Here is a 10,000-nt window from a genome sequence, read left to right on the forward strand (position 1 = left end):
CCACTCACTCACTCTGTAGATACAGGGGGAGATCACACAAACTCCACTCACTCGCTCTGCAGGACAAGGGGAGATCACACAAACTCCACTCACTCGCTGTGTAGGACAGGGGGAGATCACACAAACTCCACTCACTCTGCAGAACAGGGGGAGATCATACAAACTCTACTCACTCGCTGTGTCGGACAAGGGGAGATCGCACAAACTCCACTCACTCACTCTGCAGAACAGGGGGAGATCATACAAACTCCACACACTCATTCTGTAGAGCAGGGGGAGATCACACAAACTCCACTCACTCGCTCTGCAGAACAAGGGGAGATCACACAAACTCCACTCGCTGTGTAGGACAAGGGGAGATCACACAAACTCCACTCACTCACTCTGTAGAGCAGGGGGAGATCACACAAACTCCACTCACTCGCTGTGTAGGACAGGGGGAGATCGCACAAACTCCACTCACTCGCTCTGCAGAACAGGGCGAGATCACACAAACTCCACTCACTCGCTGTGTAGGACAGGGGGAGATCACACAAACTCCACTCACTCACTCTGCAGAACAGGGGGAGATCACACAAACTCCACTCACTCTGCAGAACAGGGGGAGATCATACAAACTCCACACACTCATTCTGCAGAACAGGGGGAGATCACACAAACTCCACTCACTCATTCTGTAGAGCAGGGGGAGATCACACAAACTCCACTCACTCGCTGTGTCGGACAGGGCGAGATCACACAAACTCCACTCACTCACTCTGCAGAACAGGGGGAGATCACACAAACTCCACTCACTCTGCAGAACAGGGGGAGATCACAGAAACCCTACTCACTCGCTGTGTAGGACAAGGAGAGATCGCACAAACTCCACTCACTCGCTGTGTAGGACAAGGGGAGATCGCACAAACTCCACTCACTCGCTGTGTAGGACAGGGGGAGATCGCACAAACTCCACTCACTCACTCTGCAGAACAGGGGGAGATCACACAAACTCCACTCACTCTGCAGAACAGGGGGAGATCATACAAACTCCACACACTCATTCTGCAGAACAGGGGGAGATCACACAAACTCCACTCACTCATTCTGTAGAGCAGGGGGAGATCACACAAACTCCACTCACTCGCTGTGTCGGACAGGGCGAGATCACACAAACTCCACTCACTCACTCTGCAGAACAGGGGGAGATCACACAAACTCCACTCACTCTGCAGAACAGGGGGAGATCACAGAAACCCTACTCACTCGCTGTGTAGGACAAGGAGAGATCGCACAAACTCCACTCACTCGCTGTGTAGGACAAGGGGAGATCGCACAAACTCCACTCACTCGCTGTGTAGGACAGGGGGAGATCGCACAAACTCCACTCACTCGCTGTGCAGAACAGGGGGAGATCACACAAACTCCACTCACTCACTCTGTAGATACAGGGGGAGATCACACAAACTCCACTCACTCGCTGTGTCGGACAAGGGGAGATCACACAAACTCCACTCACTCGCTGTGTAGGACAGGGTGAGATCACACAAACTCCACTCACTCTGCAGAACAGGGGGAGATCATACAAACTCTACTCACTCGCTGTGTCGGACAAGGGGAGATCGCACAAACTCCACTCACTCACTCTGCAGAACAGGGGGAGATCATACAAACTCCACACACTCATTCTGTAGAGCAGGGGGAGATCACACAAACTCCACTCACTCGCTCTGCAGAACAAGGGGAGATCACACAAACTCCACTCGCTGTGTAGGACAAGGGGAGATCACACAAACTCCACTCACTCGCTGTGTAGGACAAGGGGAGATCACACAAGCTCCACTAACTCGCTCTGCAGAACAGGAGGAGATCACACAAACTCCACTCACTCGCTGTGTAGGACAAGGGGAGATCACACAAACTACACTCACTCGCTGTGTAGGACAAGGAGAGATCACACAAACCCTACTCACTCGCTGTGTAGGACAAGGGGAGATCACACAAACTCCACTCACTCGCTCTGCAGAACAAGGGGAGATCACACAAACTCCACTCACTCACTCTGTAGAGCAGGGGGAGATCACACAAACTCCACTCACTCACTCTGTAGAACAAGGGGAGATCACACAAACTCCACTCACTCGCTGTGCAGGACAAGGGGAGATCACACAAACTCCACTCACTCGCTCTGTAGAACAGGGGGAGAGATCATACAAACTCCACTCACTCGCTGTGTAGGACAGGGGGAGATCATACAAACTCCACTCACTCGCTGTGTAGGACAAGGGGAGATCACACAAACTCCACTCACTCGCTGTGTAGGACAGGGGGAGATCACACAAACTCCACTCACTCACTCTGTAGAACAGGGGGAGACCACACAAACTCCACTCACTCACTCTGTAGAACAGGGGGAGATCACACAAACTCCACTCGCTCTGTAGAACAGGGGGAGAGATCACACAAACTCCACTCACTCGCTGTGTAGGACAGGGGGAGATCACACAAACTCCACCCACTAGACACTGGTGGTGAGACTGGCCGATGCACATAACAGTATTAACTTTACCAGAAGTTTGTATGAGCACCCGCTGCTAGTCGTGCATGCGTGTGTGCTTCATGCGGTTACTTGATTCCTGTGGCAAAAGGCTACAGTCATTACCCCACGTGGTGTTTAAACATCTTAATACACACCCCCTGTCTTATACTACGTGCGTCTTTGGGTAAAGTCGCGTCGATAGAAGTAGCGGTTGGGGGGGGGGCAGTGGTGTGGGGGGCAGTGGTGGGGGGGGGGGGGCAGTGGTGGTGGGGGGCAGTGGTGTGGGGAGGCAGTGGCGGTTTTGATTCAGCATTTGTTCCACAGGGCGAGCGAGCGAGCGAACCGATAGAAAAACATTATTATTATTATTTTGACTTTGCCAAAAGGCACGCAGATTGTGTGTGAATCCCTGCAGTCCACGAGAGCTTCAAGTCGAGATTTAAATGTCCGTGTGTTATTGCCGGAAACGGTAAAACACGCGCGAGGCATCTTTTTCAAATGCGTCACAAGTTTAATAGCTGGCGCTCAAAACGCACGTCCTACGATACAGCAACAGCAGCTACTGCTGCTGCTGCTCAGCCCTGAGTTGTCGGAGGTGATCTCTTGACTCAAAGCCTTTGGCAATTGCTAGGGAATTAATATTCTCGGGCGTTTACGTGGGTTTAACCTGAAGGGATTAATGATATTACTTTTATGATATTAAAATAATGTTATTTTCCTGTTCATACTGTTTGGGTCTTTCGTTAAAGTATAATATTATAAATAATATTACTTTATAATATTAAAATAATGTTATCTTCCTATTCATGCTGTTTGGGTCTTTCGTTAAAGTATAATATTATAAATAATATTACTTTATAATGTGAAAATAATGTTATTTTCCTATTCATACTGTTTGGATCTTTAGTTAAAGTATAATATTATAAATAATATTACTTTATAATATTAAAGTAATATTATTTTCCTATTCATACTATTTGGGTATTTCGTTAAAGTATAATATTCTAAGTAATATTACTTTATAATATTAAAATAATGTTATTTTATTATTCATACTATTTGGGTCTTTCGTTAAAGTATAATATTAAAAGTAAAATTAATTTATAATATTAAAATAATATTATTTTCCTATTCATACTATTTGGGTCTTTCGTTATAGTATAATATTAAAGTTAATTTATAATAAAATAATATTATTTTCCTATTCATACTGTTTGGGTCCATCGTTAAAGTATAATATTAAAATTAATTTATAATATTAAAATAATATTTTCCTATTAATACTGTTTGGGTCCATCGTTAAAGTATAATATTAAAAGTAATATTAATTTATAATATTAAAATAATATTATTTTCCTATTCATACTATTTTGGTCTTTCGTTAAAGTATAATATTAAAAATAATATTATTTTATAATATTAAAATAATGTTATTTTCCTATTCATACTGTTTGGGTCCTTCGTTAAAGTATAATATTAAAAGTAAAATTAATTTATATTAAAATAATGTTATTTTCCTATTCATACTGTTTGGGTCCATCGTTAAAGTATAATATTAAAATTAAAATTAATTTATAATATTAAAATAATATTGTTTTCCTATTCATACTATTTGGGTCTTTCGTTATAGTATAATATTAAAATTAAAATTAATTTATAATATTAAAATAATATTATTTTCCTATTCATACTGTTTGGGTCCATCGTTAAAGTATAATATTAAAATTTATTTATAATATTGAAATAATATTATTTTCCTATTAATACTGTTTGGGTCCATCGTTAAAGTATAATATTAAAAGTAATATTATTTTATAATATTAAAATAATATTATTTTCCTATTAATACTGTTTGGGTCCATCGTTAAAGTATAATATTAAAATTAAAATTAATTTATAATATTAAAATAATATTTTCCTATTCATACTATTTGGGTCTTTAGTTAAAGTATAATATTATAAGTAATATTACTTTATAATATTAAAATGTTATTTTATTATTCATACTGTTTGGGTCCTTCGTTAAAGTATAATATTAAAAATAATATTATTTTATAATATTAAAATAATATTATTTTCCTATTCATACTATTTGGGTCTTTCGTTATAGTATAATATTAAAATTAATTTATAATATTAAAATAATATTATTTTCCTATTCATACTGTTTGGGTCCATCGTTAAAGTATAATATTAAAATTAATTTATAATATTAAAATAATATTATTTTCCTATTAATACTGTTTGGGTCCTTCGTTAAAGTATAATATTAAAAATAATATTATTTTATAATATTAAAATAATGTTATTTTATTATTCATACTGTTTGGGTCCATCGTTAAAGTATAATATTAAAAGTAATATATAATATTAAAATAATATTATTTTCCTATTCATACTATTTGGGTCTTTCGTTAAAAGATATAGTTCCGAATAGAAGATTAACAAAAAATATTATTTGTAATATACCTTACCGAAAGACGCAAATAGTACGAATAAAAAATATTTTTGTTATATTATGCTTCTATCTACGCGACTTTACCAAAGGACCCAAATCGTTTTTAAGCGATCCGTTGGTTGCTCGGTCATTGTCCTGTTCGCCTTGTAGAGTTCTCTGATGGATGTGACACTGCTAATGTGGACCGGGCCATGAAGCCAAGGCTGTAGGCCAGTTGGTTTCAAAGAAAATGCTTGCAACGTCATTAATACATTTTTGTTGTCGGGAGTTTCCCGCGTGCGATGAATTCAGCCGCTGTCTTTCTGCGCGCAAAGAGGAGCGTCCCGGGTGTCCGTTGGGGGGGGAGCGTCCTTCTGGTAACGCAGCAACTTCTCTGGGGCTATCATTTTGTCAGAAGGGGCGTTTTTAAAAGCACGCACCCGATTGTCGATTACATTCGTTTTTGTGAGCACCAAATACAATTATTTACTTTAACCTTTCAAAATGCGTCATACTCGGTGGTTTTTTTGTGTGCGGGGGGGGGGAGGGTAGGGCTGAACGATCAATCGATTTCGAATCGATTTCAAATCGATCGATCGACATTTGAAACGATGCGAATGGCACATCGCAAAGGCTGCGATTTATTTTTTTCGATTTGAAAAGTCCCGTTACTTGCTTCTTGGTATTGCTTTATTTTGAATTGTTATAACGTCGTGAGAGATTCGTTCATGAGGCTATCCGCATATGCAAGCACAGAGATCAATTTCAACCGAGAAGATGGATCCTGGCTTGGCAATCATTGGAAGGATTTGATCAACCATTTCGGGTCTTAATTGATTGTTCGCGCCTACGGTGGCTTTCGGACAGCGTGCATTAAATTTTCGTCTCCCCCCCCTCCTCTTTTCAGAACATAGATGGACTCGTCCTTCTAAATAAACTGACAAATCGCTGCCCGTGGCGCTAACGGTTTTTAATAAATAAATAAATGCGGCGTTTACAGCTAATTAAATAAACGCAAACCGCCACTTCTTTCAAATGCTTCTTGCCGTTGGTTTTTTTCACACCTGATGACGACCGTTTGCGTTACGGTCGAAACGTCGTGAGAATTTTTGTTTATTGTTTTACATGTATTTTTTTTGTATTTTATTGTTTCCCTTCAACGTGGTGACTTTACCGAAAGAGCTACGAACATGAATGACTGCAGTCGCGAAAGCTTTAAATCAAAATTTAACGTTACTTAACTTGGAACAAATTGTCCTACGTTCGGTTAATACATTTTAATAAATGCACGTTTGGAAGCAATTCGTATCTTTCACGCCCTCGTCCTTACGTTGGAATATAAAGAGCAGTTCACATTGCGATGGAATCAGGTTGGTAATGCTCCCATCGCACGTTTTAAATCTATTACGCAGTGAATATTGAACTGAAGCTTTGCTTTCAAAAAATGTAATCGCAAATCAAATCGCAGTGTCGGGAAAATCGCAATTGGGTATTTTCACCAAATCGTTCAGCCCTGGTAGGGGGGTGGTCACGTGAAATAAATCCTCAAAAGGGGTTGTGGGGGAGCTGTAGACGTAGCACCTCCATCCCCGCTCACGGCCAACACCAGTGAACCCGTCCTGGGCCTTCCCCTAGGTCGGCTCGGCCTCAAATGAGTCATCTGGTGCGGTGTGTCGTAGTAAACATCGTTACTGGGGGAGACAAAGGCGGCCGGGCGTGGTGCTGGCCACCCACCCCCTCGTGTGCCGTGCCGGCCTTCATAGGCGCTGCTCGCTAACAGCACTTGCCCCTAAAGTTTGTTAGGGCTATACGGGGGCTGTTTGGTGGTGATGGTGCTGCTGTTGGTGGTGGTGCTGCTGTTGGTGGTGGTGCTGTTGGAGGTGATGGTGGTGATGGAGGTGTTGGAGGTGATGGTGGTGGAGGTGATGGTGGTGATGGAGGTTGTGGTAGTGGAGATGATGGTGGTGATGGAGGAGATGATGGAGTTTGTGGTGGTGGAGGTTGTGGTGGTGGAGGTGATGGAAGTTTTTTTTAAAATCTAGAAGTGATGGAGGTTGTAGTGGTGGTGATGGTGGTGATGGAGGTTGTGGTGGTGGTGGAGGTGATGGTGGTGGAGGTGGTTGTGGTGGCAACGCTGTGGTGAGCAGTGCCATGGGGGGGGGGGGGGGGGTGGGAGGGCCAACTGAGATTGGCCATTCCCCTCATGGCGTTTGTAGCCACCGCAGCGGAAAAAAAGGGGGCTCTGTACGTGTGCGAGGGGCTGGTAACCCCTCCCACCTTCGAGTAAATTACCGCAAAACCACGTAAACAAAAAAATATCAACACTCGGCTTGTGCCGGAGTCCCCCGGGGGGCACAGGCGTCCATGACGTCCCCTGGCCAAACCCCCAAATTTGGCAGAGCTAGGAGATCGATCTTGACTCGAAGCTTTCGTGACTGCAGGAATCCATCGCAACGTCGTGATGTATTGTTTTCTTCGACCCACGTGACTTTACCGAAAGAGCCAAAGAGTATGGTGGCCAGAAGAATTGAATCCTTACCCTCGGAGGGAGGGAGGGGGGGGGGGGGTTCCTCCAGACACGGCCAAAAGCCACTGCCGGTCGGCCACGTGGAATGTTCGAACGCTCGCTGCCGCAGAGGAGAGGCTGCCCCGCAGCTCTTGTCGGGGGGGGCTGCACCGGTACCGCCCTGGGTCTCTGCGGCATTCAGGAGGTCCGGCTGGACCGGCAAGGGCGGCATGGGGTGCGGTGCTGGCCACCCACCACCTCGCCATAACAGCACTTGCCCCAAACAGTCTGTTCAGGCTGCACGAGGGATCTTCTGTGGTGGTGGTGGTGGTGGCGGTGGTGTGGGCGTGTTTCGCACTGCGGAAGCGAAGGGACTAAACCCCCGAGTTTTTTCACCACCCACGCCTAACGAAAGCCCTTCCGATCGCAAACTCAAAATCTGCAGCAGCAGGCGTCGCCGGGGTTGGGATCGAACCCACGGTCTCCTGTATACCAGGCGAGGTAGTCAACATCTCCTAGCCACCGCGATGATGAGAGACGCAGACTTCAATTATGCGAGAGGCCGACCGAAATTCGGTTTGGGCGCCGAAAGTTGACAAATGGCCTCTCTCCGGCAGAGTTCTGGTTTCGGCCCGAAAGTAAATTTCCGGTTTCGGCCGAAACCAGAAATTCAGTTTCGGTCGGCCTCTAAATCATGCATCAGCAGGCGTCGTCAGGGTCGGGATCGAACCCACAGCCTCGTGTGTACCAGGCGAGGGTAGTTCACTTCCGATAGCCCAGATCGCTGCTCCAAAGCGAGCCGTTTGCACGTGTGTGTGTGTGCGTGTGTTTAGAGAGCTCGGGAGGCATTGCCTGGTGAAATAAAAATCAGTTTGGGAGGTTTTTTTTGATATTTTTATTCCATAGAAATTATTCATGCAAGACAGTGGTGGTGGTAGTGGTTACTGGCAAGGAACCGGGGGGGGGGCTGGGAGATACCGGGGGGCTGGGAGGGGCTGGGAGATACCGGGGGGCTGGGAGGGGCTGGGAGATACCTGGGGGCTGGGAGGGGCTGGGAAATACCGGGGGGCTGGGAGGGGCTGGGAGATACCGGGGGGCTGGGAGGAGCTGGGAGATAACCGGGGGGCTGGGAGGGGCTGGGAGGGGCTGGGAGGGGCTGGGAGATAACCGGGGGGCTGGGATGGGCTGGGAGGAGCTGGGAGATAACCGGGGGGCTGGGAGGGGCTGGGAGGGGCTGGGAGGGGCTGGGAGATAACCGGGGGGCTGGGAGAGGCTGGGAGATACCGGGGGGCTGGGATGGGCTGGGAGGGGCTGGGAGATAACCGGGGGGCTGGGAGAGGCTGGGAGATACCGGGGGGCTGGGATGGGCTGGGAGGGGCTGGGAGATAACCGGGGGGCTGGGAGAGGCTGGGAGATACCGGGGGGCTGGGACGGGCTGGGAGATAACCGGGGGGCTGGGAGGGGCTGGGAGGGGCTGGGAGATACCGGGGGGCTGGGAGGAGCTGGGAGATAACCGGGGGGCTGGGAGGGGCTGGGAGGGGCTGGGAGGGGCTGGGAGATAACCGGGGGGCTGGGAGGGGCTGGGAGATAACCGGGGGGCTGGGAGAGGCTGGGAGATACCGGGGGGCTGGGACGGGCTGGGAGATAACCGGGGGGCTGGGAGGGGCTGGGAGGGGCTGGGAGATACCGGGGGGCTGGGAGGGGCTGGGGGGGGCTGGGAGGGGCTGGGATGGGCTGGGAGAGGCTGGGAGCGGCTGGGAGCTGCTGTGACCCGCGCGTCGAAGATCCGTCAAGAAACGGCGTCGGTTGACGACGGCGGCCGGGGCGGCGCGGGGCCGCACGTCAGCCCCTCGGGGGCCACCGAAGCCGCGGCCGCCCCACCGCCGCCGCCCCCGCCGCCCGCCCGCCCCCCGGCGGCCGCGGCCTCCAGCCAGAGCCGCTTCGCCCGCCTCATCCTCCGGCCGTAGAGGTCGCGGTAGCAGCCGACGGCGCCGTTGAGGAGCCTCGCCACCCGGGCGCTGCGCCGGCGGTCGGTGTCGCCCTCGCCGAAGATGGCCGCCGCCCGCCTCACGTGGGCCAGGGCCCGCGACAGCCGGCGGGCGGTCGGCGCGGCCTCGCCCTCCCCGGCCTCCGCCGGCAGCCGATCGTCCAGCCGCAGCAACGCCTCCTCCTCCACCTCCTCCTCGTCTTCGTCGTCTTCGTCGTCATCTTCTTCCTCGTCCTCCTCCACCTCCTCCTCCTCGTCGCCCTCCTCCTCCTCGTCGTCCGGCCCGGGCGCGTCGCGGACGCACGCCGGCCACAGCGGGCGCCAGGCGGCGTTCATGCACGCGGGCGGCACGCCGGCCCACGCCTCGGCGATGGCGTCGACGGCGTCACGGACGCTGAAGCTCCGCCACGCCGGCGCCGGCGGCTCCTCCTCCTCCTCCTCCTTCTCCTCCTCCTCGTCATCGGCGGCGGCCGTGGACGCTACCACGGGAGGGCAGCCCTCCCCCCCCACTCCGGCGGCTGCCGCCCCCCTAACGGCGGCTGCCGCCCCCCT

At 49.0% G+C, this 10,000-nt stretch overlaps 1 protein-coding gene across 1 annotated transcript in view; it reads left to right on the forward strand.

The window, feature by feature from the left end:
* LOC116937891 (uncharacterized) overlaps positions 1 to 6,257 on the forward strand; it is a 29,184-nt gene extending 22,927 nt beyond the window's left edge. Inside the window, exon 10 of the mRNA XM_076055059.1 lies at positions 1 to 6,257. This exon is cut by the window's left edge and continues 763 nt beyond it. The gene's annotated coding sequence lies outside the window, so the exon portion shown is untranslated.
* The last annotated feature ends 3,743 nt before the right edge of the window (positions 6,258 to 10,000 follow it).

The sequence above is a fragment of the Petromyzon marinus genome, chromosome 69 (assembly GCF_048934315.1).
Source record: "Petromyzon marinus isolate PM22_M1 ecotype Great Lakes invasive population chromosome 69, UKy_Petmar_22M1.pri1.0, whole genome shotgun sequence".
Classification (NCBI taxonomy): Eukaryota; Metazoa; Chordata; class Hyperoartia; order Petromyzontiformes; family Petromyzontidae; genus Petromyzon; species Petromyzon marinus.